Consider the following 14,963-nt stretch of genomic DNA (forward strand, 5'->3'; position numbering starts at 1 on the left):
AAGGATGCAAGGGTAGTAGTCCCCGTTACATCCCTGTTTAATTTACTAGTCCGGCTACAGCAAAAAGTGAATGGATCATGGTGATGATAATGTACTACCATCACTTAAAGTAGTAGCCTCAATTACAAAAGCTTGTGCCAGATGCAGTATCTTTATTAGAGAAGATGAACACAGCCTCTGTTCGTTTTATGTGGCTATTGTTCTGGGATAGGCGTTCTTCTCAATTCCTATGAGGAAGGAGAATCAGAAGCAGTTTGCATTTCAATGGACTAGACAAATAAATTCATGGTCTTGCTAAAGGGCTATGTTTTTTCTTTGGATATCACTACTACTGTGACAGCACTTTTTGGTTAGTGTGAGAATAGCCATAACTTTTTTCATTCTCTTTCATCCTTTCTGTACCATTATAAGAGTATGTCTTTTAAATGGCAAATAACTGGATTTAAAAAAATTAATCTATGAATCATTTTCTTTTATATAGGAAGTTAATTCAATTTACATATATTTTGACTTCATTCTATTTTGCTATTTCTATTTTTCATATTTTCTCTCCTAATTCTGGAAAATTCTCAGATACTATCAAGTATTACCTCATTCTTATATCACTTTTTCTCTCTTTTATCTCTTTTTGGATACACAGAGGATATTTAATTCTTTTTCCAAGTCTCAGTCTTTCTTTTATATTTTTATTCATTTATATCTTTATTCTGGGTTATGGGTAATTATTTCAGCTCTTTCTTCAGTTCCTTAAATCTTTTTTTAGCTGCATCCAATCTGCTGTTTTTTTCTTTCATTTTGTTTTTAAGATTAATGACTATGGTTTTCATTTTTAGAAGCTCTATTTGGTTTTCTCAAATTTGGTTTTCTTTTTGTCTTTTCAGAGATCTTGTTCTTTCATTACATTTTCTATGCCTTTTACAATTTTAATAATTTTGAACATATGTAAATATTCAGTTATAGATACCCACACTTTTACAAATTATATTTGTTTCCTTAAGTGCCTGTTTTCCCATCTGTTGTGTCTGCTCAGCTTCTCTCATCAGGGTTCCTTTCCTTGTATGGCCTGCACGTTTTTATTGTGGGCTTATCTTTGGATTCTTTGCTTGCATGACACGTTTATACTCTGCGTTGTAGAAGTCTTTCACATTTCCTTTTGCCAATGTCCTAGAGCTTTCATGGTTCTTAGACCAATATTATGTCTATTCTTTTGATTTGGGAGTCCCAAACTACTTGGGTAGTATATGTTTGAGACCTGCATGTTATAGAATTGGATTTGACTTGAATAGGTTTTTTTTTTTTTTCTTTGTAACTACCAAGAGGCTAGGGTGGATAGCAAGAAGTCTTGTTTCCATGCTGTTTCTAGGAGCCTCGGAGAGTAGGCTGTTTCTAATTTGCCATTCATAAACTAATTCGCCCGGCTTCAAGCAATTCAAGCAAGTCCAGACTGTTGCATGAGGGAACCTATGTTAGGGAGAGGTCTCATATTCTTTTTTTCTCACTTTAAAAACCTGTGTTAAGGTATTTATTAAAAACTCATAACTAGCATTACATTTGATGGTGAGAGTGTATGCTTTCTTCCTCAGATTAGACACCACATATTCTCCTATCACAGTTCTTGGTCCTTAATTCAAAGTAAAATATCAAATAACAGCCAGAAATAATGACAGAGTAAAGGACAATGCATGAAAGTAATAATCACATAAAACCATACTTCATGAGAAAATTTACGTACTTAAAAATTGACACCAACTCTTTTTTTTCCTTCTTTTTTGAGATGGAGTCTCGCTCTGTCACTGAGGCTGGAGTGCAGTGGCATTGTGTCGGCTCACTGGAACCTCTGTCTCCTGGGTTCAAGCAATTCTCTTGCCTCAGCCTTCTGAGTAGTTGGGATTACAGGCGCTCACCACCACGCCTGGCTTTATTTTATTTGTATTTTTAGTAAAGACGGGATTTCACCATGTTGGTTAGGTTGGTCTCGAACTCCTGACCTCAGGTGATGCACCCACCTCGGCTTCCCAAAGTGCTGGGATTGCAGGCGTGAGCCACTGCACCCAGCCAACACCAACTCTTTATTAGCAAAGAAAACAAAGTTTTATACACCCAAATTGAGAAGTTTTTGTTATAATAACAGACGGAATATATAAAATGAGTGAGGATATCCAGAAGCTGTCACAAAAGTGAGTAAAAAAATCCCGACAATTAGCAAAGACTCATTTTTCAATGGCCGATTAATCGCAGAACTATTAAGCAACTATATAAAAATTAAACCTACCTATATATAAGAAGTACATTTAAGGCCAGGTGCAGTGGCTCACATCTGGGATCTCAGCACTTTGGGAGGTCGAGATGGGTGGATCACCTGAGGTCAGGAGTTCGAGAACAGCCTGACAAACATGGTGAAACTGCATCTCTACTAAAAATACAAAAAATTAACTGGGCGTGCTGGCAGACACCTGTAATCCCAGTTAATTGGGAGGCTGAGGCAGGATAATCACTTGAACCTGGGAGGCGGAGGTTGCAGTGAGCTGAGATCACGCCACTGCACTCCAGCCTAGGCAACAAAATTGAAACTTTGTCTCAAAGAAGTACATTTAAATTCACACAATGATTCAACACAAGAACACCACTACCTGTTAAACTCCTATACTATTGCTCATGTACAGAATTCCCACCTCAGTGTTGTCTTGCAAAAGCAGTGAAAATCCATAGTCCAGAGACCCTCTTTAATAATGAGCCATTGATAAACACAGTACATTTATGAGTCGTATAACATTTTGTTCATGTTTTGAATTTTCTTAAGAATTCTACAAAAATTAATTGGCATCAGGTTTTCCATATTTATAGACTTTCATTCCAGTAGTTTTCATGTAATTTTTAAAATAATTGTTAACATTGAGAATTTTCCAGTATTTTCCATACTGCCAGGGTTTCAATCAGGTGTGCATTCTTTTTCTTTTATTCCTTTTTTTTTTTTTTTTTTTTTTGAGATGGAGTCTTACTCTGTTGCCCAGGCTGGAGTGCAGTGGCATGATCTTGGCTCACTGTAAGCTCTGCCTCCCAGGTTCAAGCAATTCTCCTGCCACAGCCTCCTGAGTAGCTGGGATTACAGGCTTGTGCCAACATGCCCGGGTAATTTTTGTATTTTTAGTAGAGATAGGGTTTCACCATGCTGGCCAGGCTGGTCTCAAACTCCTGACCTCAAGTGATCCCCCCTCCTTGGCCTCCCAAACTGCTGGAATTGTAGGAGTGAGCCACCGTGCCCAGCCACATGTACATTCTTATAAGGTTCATCTCCAGTGTGCAGTCGTGTCGTTTTTTTTTTTTTTTTTTTTCTGCTGTGCATGGGCATAAGGCTGGATTCCATCCCTGCTGTGTGTGTTAACTATCGAAGCCCTAGGCCTCAGGGTTTCTGTACAGACCTGATACCTCCTGAATTTATCATAGTAGTGGCTGAATCTTACACCTCTTGTTTATTTAAGCAGATAACTATAACATTTCAGTGGTTTAACAACATATAAATTTATATAAATATAAACAAGTGTTCACATAAAATTAAGGTGTGAGACAAGGGATGGGGAACTGTATTGCCACACAGTTATTTAGAGAACCAGGCTGACAGGGACAATGGCACTTTACTCATGGCTCCCAGGTTGCCCCACCTGTTGGCATCCAGCCGGAAGATGGCAAAAGAGGGAGACCAGAATCACAGGGGAGCTTCTTAAAGGCCAGGCGTGGGTGAGGTGTACAGTTATTTCTGCCCACATACGGTTGGCCAGACCTCAGCCACATGACTCCAGCTAGATGAAAGAAAGACTGAAAATGCAGACCTGAGCTTGGCAGACACCTTCCCAAATCTACTTTCTTTTTTTTTTTTTCTTTTTTTTTTTTTTTTCTGAAACAGAGTCTCACTCTGTCACCAGGCTGGACTGCAGTGGCGTGATCTCGGCTCACTGCAACCTTCACCTCCTGGGTTCAAGCGATTCTCCTGCCTCAGCCTCCTAAGTAGCTGAGAGTATAGACGTGCATCACCAAACCCAGCTAGTTTTTGTATTATTAATAGAGACAGAGCTTCTCCATATTGGCCAGGCCAGTCTTGAACTCCTGGCCTCATGTGATCTCCCTGCTTCGGCCTCTCAAAGTGTTGGGATTACAGGCATGAGCCGCTGCACCAAGCCCCCAAATCTACTTAGTGAAAGAGGAGCTCACATCTTTAGAGGAGAGTGAGCCATCTGTCACTAGAATTTCATATCCATTGGATGTTAACAAGTTCAACATTTTCCTGTCTAATGGTGGGTGACCAATATTTGTTGAAATGGGTGACATGGATTTAAATAACTACCTTATAAGATAGAAAGGGCTAAAGGGCATTAGAGAAATAAAGATGAAGATGTTCAGTGGAGGGAGAGGGATCATTTCCATTTCCATTTGAGAAATCAGCAAAGACTTTGTGGAAGAAGTAGCATTTGAACTGAGATTAGGTATGTGGGTAGGATTTGGACATGCCAGCTCTGGTTAAGCATTAGGCAGCTCCTTTCTAAGAACACTCAAGTAGTGTACATGCCATGAGCAGACAATGGTGAGATTGAATTTTTTTTTTTTTTGAGATAGAGTCTCTGTCACTCAGTTTGGAGTGTGGTGGCACAATCTTGGCTCACTGCAACCTCCATCACCCAGGTTTAAGCAATTCTCCTGCCTCAGCTTCCTGTGTAGCTGGGATTACAGGTGCCTGCCACCATGCCTGGCTAATTTGTATATTTTTAGTAGAGACGGGGTTTCATCATGTTGGCCAGGCTGGTCTCAAACTCCTAACCTCGTGATCCACCCGCCTTGGCCTCCCAAAGTGCTGAGATGACAGGCGTGAGCCACCGTGCCTGGCCAAGCTTGACTTTTCATAAGATTCTCTGAGTCAGAATCCCTTGTTCACAGACCACCCTGGCCTTGCCAGCTCCTGCTACCTCCTTGACTCTCTTCCTCTTCCATCTCAGGTCACTTCCCTTGTCACTAGTGCTTAAGTACACAGGCAGCATCAGGTGGACTTGGTTTTAGTTTTGGCTTTGACACTTACCGTGTGACTTAGGCAACTTTTCTAACCTCTCTGAGGTGCAGTTTTTTTCCCTTATGGAAAGGAGAAATAATACTACTATGCTACTTTGTCCACCGGTGAGGATTTAAGGCAGAATGTATGTATAGCACTCGGCACAGAGTAAGCATTCAGCAGCTGTGAAATATTAATTATTAGCTTGTTTTATTCTTACTTGGTTTTTGGCATCTTCTTTTGAAACTGCTGGCAACCTTCCCTGGCATCTTTCTGCTTCTCTACTACCTACTTTTGAGCCAGAACAGTTTCTTTCTTGGTTCTTTTTCATTATTAACAAACATACTGCCCAGAGCTCTATTTTCAGTCTTGCTATACTTACATTACCTTGATCTGCTAGATTCATAACTTTTTTTTTTTTAACTAAAGCTGCTGATTAATTTTTAGGATGTCCCTTAGAAAAAGAGGGGAGATGGTATTGGCACTGATGGCGTGAGTATGTGTGTGTATGAGAGTAGGATGGAGCAAGCCCATTCTACGTGCTATGTAATCATCTTGACATTAGCTTTGGTAAGCTTCACAGCATTGAACATCAAAACTGTTTACATGTAAAATTTGGGGAATTTGTCTTCGTAGCTACCTTAGAGCCTTAACTATGGCTGATTCCATCCCCTGCAGCCTACATAGAATAGCCACAGATGATATGAATGGTACATTGGAAAGTTTCTATCATGTGATTGTCGTCATCTGTGAAGCGCTCAAGGTATTAGGCTTCTGGTAAAATACTAGTTGGCAACCAGATACCTGTTCAGGCGTCATGTTCGTGTGAGGATCTATATATTGTCTTCATCATCAATAAAAGGTTTATTGGGCCCTCTGCCATGTAGAGCATCATGTCTCCAGCTGCCAGAGAGTAAACCACGCCGAAAGCAGGCTCCATATCCTGGCTTTGCTGTTCCTGTGCACAAGTGACCCTGACACAAAGAGGGGTTCACCACCGGAAAGCCTCCCATTTTCCACCAGCTGCAGTGTCACATCCTTCTGCATTTGCATTTCTGACAGGCAGTCTCCGGGTAGAAAATAAAATTTGGATGATCATTTGGGTTATTCAGAGGAGGAAGTGCAATTTTGCCCTTCATTTCTAGGAGTGAAACTTTAAGGTCCACTGAAAGTACTTCGAGGTCCATGCTGGTTACATCCAGTTTCCGAGGATATCCTAGAAAAGGTGTCTGGTTACGTGCCATGGAAATTGCTTTCCTTTCTTTGGCTGGAGACCATCATCCTCAAACTAATTTCCTGTTTGGTGCTCAATATTCGAAAGCAGGAAATTGTATTAACGAATAGGAAGCTGGAGATGATGGTGGAAATGCATTTAGAAATTTGACTGCTAGGGAAATCATTTTTGCTCCCTTAATTTATTAAAAACCTAGATCTTATTTGGCATCTTCTTCCCTCATTCTTATTCCCATCATTAGCCATTATCAAAAGAACATTATTAAGTATGAATCTCTGCTTGGCACTATGAGTGAGTGACTGAGTCCTTGCCCACTAGGAGGACTGTAACAAAAACAATGAGAACAACAACTAGCTGCAAGAGCAATAAATAGTTGCAAGAACAAAAATATCAGTATTAATCTTTACTTGATAGATACTCTTCTAAAGCCCTTACATGGATTAAAAAATAATCACTAGAGCCCTATGAGGAAGGTACCATTACTTTTATTTTATTGATGAAGTGTGTAAGACATGGTGTAAATAATTTGTTTAAAGTCACACAACTAGTAAATTGAACAGTCTAGATTCACCCCTTCTCAGCTTACATTATTAGCCACTATGTTCTGCTGCTTCTAATTTAACCAGAAAACACTAGAAAGAGTAAGCAAAAATAAAAGTGTGGATTTATTATTACACTCTAGGGTAGGCACATTTTGCAGGATGGGAGTGAGAAGGGAATTTGGGGGAATTTCTACTATCTTCCTCAAAAGCAAGCCTCCTCAGAGGAGAATATACATTTGCAAATTGAATGAAGAGTTAGGGTGAGGCTGATGGGGACATGACTGAGATTATGTCTTGGAAATAGAAACAGTGCAATGGGCCAAATGGAAAGTGGGGTGGATGAACTTGAGGTCGATGTGCTCAAGCAGTCAGTCCGCAAGAAGCAAGACAGTCAATACACGGCAGAGACTCAGCTCCTTGGACCCGGATTGCCCAGCCTCTTCAGCCAGTTCCACCCCATGCAAGGAATAAGCAGGCTCTGGTGCCAGCCTGGCACAGCCTCACCATGACACATCAGCAACCTTTTGAATGTCACCCGAGGCAGGTGAGTCTAAATCAGCCACCACATTCATTGAAGCTTTTGATTCCTAATGTTGGAGCAACATGATCCGGTAACATAGATTCAGGTCTAGGAAGTTCATAAAGTCAGACTCTATTCTGGGTCTTTTTTGGGATAAATAGCTGCTGGAAGTCACAGTCATTCTGAAAGGCTGAAAATAACTAGCACGACATTTTAATGAGTTAATAAATCTTTCTCACTGAACTACATGGAAAGACATGAAACATCACACTTTAGCTATGCACTAGGCTTAATTAAACTTGATGTTGAAAAGGTCAGTGCCCTGTCTGGTGAGTTCCAAATCACTTCAGATCCGACAGTAGGGGTGACTGTAGAGGTGAAAGCACACGTGTTCACAGGCAAATTGGGAGCCTTATGCCTCTATTGGAGCCTTAAACAGGTGTGTTTTAAATGGGCCTTGCCCCAGATAGTAACAATTAACATTAAGTGCTAGCTCTGTGTAAGTCATTGCTCTGATTGCTTTAGCTGTGTTAACTCATTTAATCCTCAACAGCAACCCCAGTAGGTACAAATTTTTAATCATTCTTGAGAGATGAGGAAACTGAGGCCCAGAGAGTTGTAGTCATTTGGCCAATGCCCTACCTTTGCAAGTCTGCAAAATGATAGAGCCAAAACTTGAATGCATACTCTGACTCCGAAGCTTGCATGCTTAACTTAACACTAGGCTCTCCTGCCTCCCTCAATCAGAGTTGAGCTGTACTCGCATAGTTAAAAATGCACACATCGGTAGGGCATGGTGGCTCACGCTTGTAATCCCAGCACTTTGGGAGGCCAAGGCGGGCACATCACCTGAGGTCAGGAGTTTGAGGCCAGCCTTACCAATATGGTGAAACTCCGTCTCTACTAAAAATACAAGAATTAGCCGGGCTTGGTGGCAGGTGCCTGTAGTCCCAGTTACTCAGGAGGCTGAGACAGGAGAATTGCTTGAGCCCAGGAGGCAGAGGTTGCAGTGAGCCAAGATGATGCCATTGCATTCCAGCCTGGGCAACCGAGCAAGACTCTGTCTCAAAAAATAAATAAATAAAAATGCACACATCTCTTGTGGGAGATGAACACATTACACCTTCCAGGAATTCCAGTGAATGCATTTTAAGACAGGTCAAAGCATGCAAGACATTCACATGCTGCATGAGGAATATGATTCTTAACAGTATCATATGGATTGGTGCAGGTCACAGGCAGGTCTGTTTACTGAGAACAATTATTGCAGTTTCTTCAACTCGAACACCTCAATTTAGCAAACATTCATCCTGTGAATTAGATACTGTGCTAGGTGTTGGGGAGAAATATGAGTAAGATAGGGTACCAACCTTCAGGGAGCTTGTGGATTACAGACTTGTTCTTATAAAATTTCTGGGAAGACAAAAATAGCTTTCTGGACCAATCTTTTGTTAGCTCAGCACTCTAGTTCAGTGGAATCTTACTTTCATTGCCTGCAATGGTTTAGACTGAATTCCCATGTAGTGGTTTTATTGCCTATATAATAAATAAAAATTCAATAAATAAATATGTATATTTTATTATATATAAAAATATTATATAGAATATTTCCTGCCCTTTTTTTTGCATCCTGTGTAAAAGTGCAGAGCCCTATGCTAAAAGATATGCTAAATCTGGGACATATTATGCAAAGATGAGTTGTATCTACTTTCTCATTCTTTCTGACAGAATCTGTTCACAGGGAGGGAAGGCTTTGAGTCAGGCTACCTGGGCGTTAACACTAGTTGAATCACTTTCTGGCTGCATGACCACCTTGGATGACTCACTTCATCTCTCTGAGCCCAGATTTCCTTATCTGTAAAATGGAGAAAGTAACTGTAGTCATCCTTAGAATCCTTTCAAGGATAAATTATATTAAATGCAAAAATGCATAATGATATTTGTCACATTACTTGGCAAAGAGGAAGCTCTCAACACATTTTAGCTATTTCAATTATTTTCTCTGCATTGTTCCATTTCCGAGTTCTGTTTCATCATTCAGTACTCTGAAGAGGCTGACTAGCAACATACAGACGGTAGCCTCTCCCGCCTCACCTGTTTTCCTAGAGCAGATAGAAAATTGACTTAGGGGCAAGATACAGGGTAACATTGGTTAGCAGTCCCATTATGACAAAAGCCCAACATTTCTTGTTGACATTTTCCATTTCTCAGAAGGCAAAGAAAATGATTCCTCTGATTCTGAAGTTGGTGATGTTGTAGAGACAGGGACTTGGAGAGAAAGCTAACATACCTTAAGGGTTGGGGCACAGAACAAGAACCCTCCTCTGCCCTCTTTGCATTCATTTCTGATTCAGTCGCTGCCGCACTCTCCATGCTGGCTTCTCTCTGCTCTTGTCTTCGATCCTCAAGGCTCCCATCACCTCTGGTCTGATCTTGTGCTTCTGTAGCAAACCCCACCTTCTGCGACTACTCAAACTGCTCCCCCAGTGTAGTCCTGCTACACAGCTCTAGGAGGTGCTGTTTACATTGCAGTCACTGTAAATGGTACTTCCTGGAGGTGTGCGGCTTGGTGACAGGGCTTGTTGGCCTTGCCATCTCTAGACGCTCACCCCAGGGCTCACGGGCTGCTTCAGCTAGGATGGACTTCTTACAGTTTTTCAATGTGCCTCACTCAGTCTTGGCTCTGTGTGTTTGCACATGCTGTTGCCTCTGCCTGCAAAGCTCTTCTCTCTTTCTTCCCATCATCCACTACCTCCGACCTGCAACCTCCCACAAAAAAAGAAAAAATCCCTCGTGAAGGCAAGATCACTCTGGTTAACTTCTACTCATATTTCAAGACACAAATTAAATATCACTTCCTTTGAGGCTTTCCCAGAACCTTAAACTAGAATCAATCTTTTTGTTTTAAGGTTCTGTTAATGATTGTATCCTCTTTTTTTGTAGCATCTACCACAACAGAAATTAGATTAAAGTCAGTATAAGAACTACAGGGACCAGGGCTGTGACTAGGACGGTCTTGTCTTCGTTATGTGAGTAAAAATCATCTTGCCTTACCGCTGGCTTCCTCCAGCCCTCAGAGGCAATCTCGTTTAACTGTTTGAAATTGAACTTCTAGTGGCTTCTTCCATAACTTTAAATACTATGTTTACTATTTCTTGATTTATTAATGGAGATAATAATAATTTATCTTTTTTTTTTGAGACAGGGTCCGGCTCTGTCACCCAGGCTGGAGTGCATTGGTGCGACCTCAGCTCACTGCAGCCTTGACCTGGCTCAAGCGATCCTCCTGCCTCAGCCTCCCAAGTAGCTGGAACCACAGGCATGTACCACCACACCCAGCTAATTCTTGTATTTTGTTTTTTAAGTAGAGATAGGATTTTTCCATGTTGCCCATGCTGTCCTCAAACTCTTGAGCTCAAGTGATAAACCCGCCTCGACCTTCCAAAGTGCGGGGATTATAGGTGTGAGCCACCGCGCCCAGCCTGATTTCTTACAATTAAAGATGAAGGGTTACATTTACTTTCTCTCATTTTATTCTCTCCTCTTTCCATTGTTTGTTATGTTTTATTTTTAATTCTTTCACTAAGTTATCTTTACAGTTGTAAATTATAAACTTAAGTCGTTATTTATTTTTATAAACTTTAGCCAGCTACTGCTACAGATTGATTGTTTGTATATCCACAAAATTCACATGTTGAGGCCTAACCCCTACTGTGATAGTATTAGGAGGTGAGGCCTTTGGGAGGTGACTGGGGCATGGGGTTGGAGCCCTTATGAATGAGATTTGTGCCCTTATAGGAGGCTAAAGAAACCAAATGTCCCCCCTTCCACCAAGTGACTTCCTAGCCTCCAGAACTGTGAGAAACAAATGCTGGTTGTTCATAAGTCACCCAGTCTATGGTATTTTGTTATTGCAGCCCAAAGAGACTAAGATCGTTACTCTTGACTCTTCACTAAACCAGATGAGGCTATTAGTGTCCCTACTTTTATCTCCTCATTTTTTTTTTTATTTTGCTTTCTGAATTTTGCTAGCACTACCTTCATTTTCACATCATCAGATTTATCACACATACAGTTCATTTTACAATCATAATTTAGACTTTTGGCTATAGTTTGATTCTGAAAGTTGAAAACAAGTAAGAAGAGCTTGCATTAGTTTGACTTTGTAACGATCGTCACTGCAAAACTATTGAGGTGACAAGATTCTGTTTTTTTCTCTGTGGGTTCAATAATCCCAGTTTCTGTTCTACAGAAATAGAATGTGTGTCTAGTGGGAAGGTCAAGTTTCCAGTGGCTTCAGTTTTCTTATGCTCTATCAATTATTCCCCATCATGTTACAACCACCATTTCTTTGTGCAGTTTATTAAAAAATTTTCTTCCTAGAGTTTCTATTGCTTTGCTCTTTTCTTCTCAATAAGAGGAACATGTATTTTCTGTAGACTCAGTTACCTCGCTTACTATCTTTTGCAGAGATCATACCTGCTCTTTCCCCAGTGTGACTTTTATCATTTTGTAGGTGGGCTGCTGTTCTCTGGGATGCTTCTTGGATCCTTTTATCTTCTGTGTCCAAAAATTTCACAAAAAACATACCTGACTTTTTGTTTTAACCATGCATATTATTGAATATGCCGCAGGCATCCTTCTTTCTCTCTCTCTTTCTCTCTCTCTTTCTTTCTTTCTTTCTTTCTTTCTTTCTTTCTTTCTTTCTTTCTTTCTTTCTTTCTTTCTTTCTTTCTTTCTTTCTTTCCTTTCTCTCTCTCTCTCTCTTTCTTTCTTTTTGATGGAGTATCACTCTGTCAACCAGGTTGGAGTGTAGTGGGGTGAACTCTGCTCACTGCAACCTCCACTCCGGGGTTTCACCGTGTTGGCCAGGCTGGTCTCGAACTCCTGACCTCAAGTAATATGCCCACCTCAGCCTCCCAAAGTGCTGGGATTACAGGTGTGAGCCACCGCACCCAGTCTTTGGCAGGCATTTTCAGTCTGAAGATTTTTGTATCCTATAGCTTTGGAAAATTTTTTTCTGTTATTTTACTGATAACTTCTTCCCTATTATTGTTTTCTGCTATCTTTTTCTCCTTGATTGATTTGTATGTCTTTACCAATTGTCTCATATTTTTCATTTAAAAAATTTTTTTAATTTCGTTTTTAAAATGAGGGATTATTTTACTTTCCAGGAAATGCTTTCAACTTTTTCTTTTAGTTATTTGTTATTTTGAACTACTTGATGTTCTTTTTCATAGTATTCTATTTTTTATGGCTTTAATTTCTTCTTGAAGACTGATTAGATTCTTTTTAGAGTTCTGTGATTTCTGAAGTCCTTATGTTTCCCACTGAATCTGTTATTCCCTGTGTATGTGCTCAGATGTCTGATGACTCAGGTTGTACTTTCATATGTAAGGATGAAAGACCAGGTTGTTTATTCAGGACTGCTGGAAACAATTCACTCTGCTCTTGACTAGGTGGGTTTAGCTGTTCCCTCAGTCTCTTGCTGGAATGAGAAGTATGACTGGCAGCTCTGTGTCAATGGGCTAGACTCATTGGCTGGAAGATTTTGCTCTTAGATATAGAAATGGTGAGCTAATCATCAGACTGGGTTTTTCCCACTCAAATGTTATATTGAGGGAAGCTTTGCTTTGGGGAACCCATATTCATACTCCAAACTTAGTCCTCCCTAGAAAATCCTTTTTCTTCTTACACACACACACACACACACACACACGATATGCAAAAACATTAGTGCCCCTATTCATCATCCCTTTATAGTGCCAGCACATTGCTTGGCTCTGAATAAAAATGCAATAATTGTTTTAAATAACCATATAATAGTAACACATAGGTTTTATGTATTTGATTCTGAGGGTTCACCACTTATTAAGATATGTTCTCTGTACCCAAGCAGCTAATGGTCATCTTCTAATGGAAGGAACAGATGTGTAAACAAATCACTACAATAAAGAGAGATAAGTGGGATAGAATGTGTTTGTACGAAGTGCTGAATTTATTGAGGAAGATACATTAAGTCTGAGTGTGTGTGTGTGTGAGAGTGAGAAGGGGTGAGAGAGAGAGAGATCAAGGAGAAGCTGCAGAGAAAAGGTGGCATTTCTAGAGACAGAAGAACATGTTGGCATATTGGCAGAGCGTACAGCCTCTGGAGTCAGGCTGCTTGAATTCAAATCTTGTGTATGTCAGTTACTGATTATCCTTGGATGAGTTATCCTCTCTTTGCCTATTTCCTTTCCTGTAAAATGGGTGTATGATATTAGTCCTGACCTCATAGGGTTTTTTGAAAATTAAATGAATTGATACATATAAAAGGCTTTAATGATCCCTCCCACGCAAATATATGTTAGTTATTATTATTACTGCTTCTATTTCTTGATGTGGCCTTGAATATTGAGTTTATAACCAGAGAATAGGCAGGTGGTTATTCTCGGGAAAATAAGCATTGTGAGTGAAGGCATAGGGGCATGAAAGTGCAGGCACATTTAGAGAGGGGAGAGTGTTTGCATATGACTAGAATAAAACCATAATAAAACCAGAAAGGAGCTGGACAGATCCCAGGAGGCCTCGAGAGCCCATGAAGGAGCTGCTTACACAGCCCTCTGTCATTGTATTCCGGCTGAGGTCCTGTTCACATAGTAACACTATTAATGGAGTTAGGGAATCTCTAACATATATAATTTCTAAAACCTCTGGGGACCCCTTTTAATAGGTGGCATGAACTAAGTTGGGAACATTAAGAACTTATAGAAATATTTCTCTGAAGAAGACAAACAGGGAGGTGATAAGATTGAAAGCAAGAGCTCATTGGTTATATGTAAGAGGATTAGACTTCAAGGTAACTTTGAATTATGAAATCTTATCCAGTGTGTGGAAGGTTTAGCAAGGCAGAGTTTGGAAAGACATGGGGATGGGTTTTCTAACCATACGGAGCCATTATCAGATGTAGCAGCTCACTTGTGGGACAGTAGGCGTGGGATCACCGGAAGTGCCTAAGCAAACCCTGATGAGTGTTGACAAAGGGGTGAGGAAATGTCTGTCTGGTGTGAGCTCATATTAGCTAAGGTTTCTGTCAATCCAAGTGCCTGTGAGCACCGGACCTCCGGGCCCGAACTCATTTCTAAGTTTCTCCAGTTGCCATCTCAGCACTATAGGTATGTGGTTTCCCTTTGTTTTAGAAGTTTCAATACTGAAGGGACGGACTGGTTTAATGCAAGCAATGAGGCTGGGATCAAGGTTCTAAGGTCATTCTCGTTTGCCATACAGTTGAGATGTCTGCCCAACCCATGCCAGAAAATATCTTTAAAAAATGCGTAGTACACTGCTTCCCAGCCTCTGATTGTATACAGCCTGTGTTCTTTCCAAAGATCAAACTGTATTACCTAATCCGATTCAGCCACTTTTCTCTGCTCTACCACAGTAACTCCCAATCCTTGCCTCATGGGCTGGGAGGGTCCTTACAAGTACCCACTTCCACAAACCCTGGCTGAACAGGAAAGACAGGGCATGCTGAATTGCTCTTTCAGACCCAGCTCCTACTTTATCTACCTCAGCTTCTTTTAGGCCTTCATCTGAGGAATAGAGCTGCTTTTTAAATAGTTGCTATTATGTCTGTACCTAGAAGTTCCCACC

General features: G+C 40.6%; 1 long non-coding RNA gene across 1 annotated transcript; it reads left to right on the forward strand.

The window, feature by feature from the left end:
* Positions 1–6,580: 6,580 nt before the first annotated feature.
* Positions 6,581–10,687, forward strand: LOC139363203 (uncharacterized). The gene is made up of 3 exons (XR_011623153.1): positions 6,581–7,355; positions 10,275–10,360; positions 10,537–10,687. It is a non-coding gene; the product is annotated as an uncharacterized lncRNA (long non-coding RNA).
* The last annotated feature ends 4,276 nt before the right edge of the window (positions 10,688–14,963 follow it).

This window comes from Macaca nemestrina, chromosome 5 (assembly GCF_043159975.1).
Source record: "Macaca nemestrina isolate mMacNem1 chromosome 5, mMacNem.hap1, whole genome shotgun sequence".
Lineage (NCBI taxonomy): Eukaryota > Metazoa > Chordata > Mammalia > Primates > Cercopithecidae > Macaca > Macaca nemestrina.